The 3351-nt window shown below is 36.0% G+C and overlaps 1 pseudogene; it reads left to right on the forward strand.

Moving 5' to 3' along the window:
* The first annotated feature begins 245 nt into the window (after nucleotides 1-245).
* On the forward strand, nucleotides 246-2908 carry LOC149205868 (uncharacterized; annotated as a pseudogene).
* The last annotated feature ends 443 nt before the right edge of the window (nucleotides 2909-3351 follow it).

Here is a 3351-nt window from a genome sequence, read left to right on the forward strand (position 1 = left end):
GTTGTATTTTTTTAAAAATTTTGATTGGTAATCAAGTAACATACATTAATATTTTTTGTAATATATTTGTGCAAATTCAATACAATTCTGAAAAATTGTTTCAAGAGCTCTGTGAAGATGAACGAGACAATTTCAGATTTGATGTGAAGATGAATGAGACAGTTTCATATTTGATTTTAAGATTATCGAGTGGAAAAATTACATCGGAAATATTCATATTCCTTGACTTGGTGAATATATATTAAATGGGTGAATATGTATCAGTGGATCACAATGGTTGCAATGGCCATGAAGACATCAATTCTCACTTTACTGGGTTCACTATTTTTGGGAGAGTGATGGGGGTTGTTGGAGAAGAAATTTGTCCACATATAAATGGAGGTCATGCCGGGGGCAATGTTGTCTAGATATAAATGGAGGTCCTGCCAATGTGAATGTTGCAGCCATTTCCACCAGCAATGATCTCATTAATCATGTGTTTACATCGCAGGGAGGTAGTTACACATTTACAAATATTACTCAAGGAAATATAGGTTGGTTTCTTCCCATCATGAATACATAAACTTCATTAATCCTCGAGCAGTATACAAATATCAGGTCATATCAAATCCCACTACATTTGTTTTCAAAAAGGAAAGGCCACAATATTTTTCTCTCTTTACCTTCATTTGATACGCAAAATAAGTTTCGAGATTCCTTAAGGATGAGTGTCCAAAGGACACAATAGCCCTCCATGAAATCAAATGTGAAGAAGTGGGAAGAGCGGGCTCTGTGAGCCAATTGTTAAACAGAGGAAGACGATACAAGGTCATACCTAATGTCGATCCTAGCTAGGATGGTGCTATGCATGAGGTACAATGATTGAGGTTTATAGAGTATATTTTCTATAATATTCTCTTTCAAATACATGATTCTCATGTTCTCTTAACAATTATCCAAAGAGGCTCTCTAGAGATGGAGATGGGCTTTGGAAATATGGTAGTAGATGACATCTTTTATGTCCCAAGTTATGATATGGATGGCTTAGTTGTTTCTCAGGATAACCCTATTTTAGTTGTTCATGTATACCTTTATTCAGATGAAGTACATGAGGTGAAGTGCCCTCAAATAAGCTCATTGGCCAAATCAAGCGCTTTGCCATGCAATATCTGATGCATATGGGAAATTTTCTTTTAATTTTATTCCATGTGGAAAATAAAGGTTGTTTCCATTCTACAAGGGTGAGAATATAATATTTGATGTTTCACTTCCATCTATAGAGGTTCTTATTGAGCACAGTCATGTTAATATATCTTAGCGATTTCAGGTCACTGGTTTCTCAGTTGGAGGACTTGTGGTGACTTCTGAAGGAGTCTGTTTTGAAGGTGTTAAGATATTAGTTGATGGACAAGAAAGAGCTACAACAGATGTCCAGGGATATTACAAACTTGATCATGCAACATCAACACACTACACAATCAAGGCTAAGAAGGATCACTTCAAGTTTAGAAGTTTGGAGAATTTCATGGTTGTGCCAAACATGGCTTCAATCCCAAAGATAGAAGCAACACATTATAATATTTGTGGTTCCCTAAAATTAGTGACAAATGGCTATTATGGAAAGCGTCAAGTTGGCTTGACACATGGGCCAGACAATGTCAAGCCTAAACTAAAGAGGATAGATGATATGGGAAACTTTTGCTTCGAGGTTCAACCATGTTAATATCGAATATCCCCATTGACCACAACAACAAAACATGATTCTGGTCTTCAATTTTCACCATCACATATTGATGTCACAATAACTAGACCAATGTTTGGCATTGAATTTATAAAGGCCCTTGTTGATATTCGTGGATCAGTAATATGCAAGGAAGGATGTGACTCCTCAGTTTCTATATCACTTACTTGTTTGATTGTTGAACTATAGGTTCAGAAAAGCTTAGCTCTTTAATTTTAAGAAATGAGAATAGTGACTTCATATTTGAGAAAGTCCTACCTGGTGCATTGTGTCTTGAGGTAAAACATGGACCTTCATCTGATTTGTTAGATTGGGATGGTGAGTGGTGTTGGGCAAGAAAGGTTATTGATGTTAATGTTGATGTTTTTGATCAATCAGAGATAGTTTTTATCCAATAAGGCTATTGATTTCGTATTATGCCTACTCATCCTGTGGCTTCTTACATAGTACATCCAAACAGAGAACCAATGAATTTGTTGATTGAGAAAGGATGGTAGCAAATCTTCTTAGAAGCTTCTCGTGTGCACATGCTTCATCTCTTGAACTCGTGCATTTTCTTTGGAATGTCTTCATTAGAATTCAATGTATTGAACCATAAGCCTATATATTTGACTAGTGAAAAATATCTACTGAGTGGTGAAATACATGTTGATTCAAGTTCTTATCCATAACAAAATGAGTTGTCTCAAAGCATTGTTGTAGACATGTGGCAAAATGAGCATGCAGTTATAGATATGATCAATAATGTCAAACTTGTTTCAAGTGCTAATGGACCAAGCAACATTGTTGTATATCAGTACACTCACTGGGCCAATATTGAAGATGAAATGGTCTTTGTTCTGAGAGATAAAAGGAATTTGCTAGTGAGAAAAATACTTTTGAAAAGGTCTTGTTTTATCCAAGAATTCGGCACGTTGTTGTTAAAACTTATGGGTGCCAACCTGTTATTCCTTCTTTTTTGGGGTGCCTAGGAAAGCGCATTCAGGGTCAGTGTTGCTAGCAATCCTAGGCGTTGACATTAAAATCATTTCTCAAAATGACAGTAGCAATGATCTTCTAAAAAAGGGTGACTTGGTTCTTCAAACTTTGACAGGATCAGATGGTCTGTTTTTGGGTGGTCCTTGGTATGATGATACTAAGTACTATGTTGAATCTTCCATGGGATATCATTTAAAAGAACTTGCATAGGACCCCTTTTGAAGCTTAGTTGTATTCTCATCCAATTTGATCGGATGCCCCACTTGACTAGCCAAACCATAAAGAATATTTGTTCGTCAATATTCGACCTTCTGTGCACTCCCTGAGTTTGTGGTCCTCAGTAGAGGAATCATTGAATTTGCACCAAACAGCTGCTAGATATGGACAAAACCTCTTCAATCACATTGCTTCAAACTACAACCATGTAAGTTTGGATTTTACTATTACTTTCAATGCTTTACAATGAAACCAATGCAAATGTAGGTTATATGTGGATAAAATATAAACCACTGTAAATGCAGGTTGTCTTGTATGTGTATGTAGGGGCATACATGATAAAATATTTGAGAGTGAATGGGATACTATTTCAAGAGCTTTCATGCTCTATCTTGAGACTCAATATGCAACGTGGAAGTAATTTGACTGTACTAGAA

The sequence above is a fragment of the Pinus tabuliformis genome, chromosome 1_2 (assembly GCF_031772625.1).
Source record: "Pinus tabuliformis cultivar Carrire ecotype Pingquan chromosome 1_2, CPIR1, whole genome shotgun sequence".
NCBI classification, from domain to species: domain Eukaryota; kingdom Viridiplantae; phylum Streptophyta; class Pinopsida; order Pinales; family Pinaceae; genus Pinus; species Pinus tabuliformis.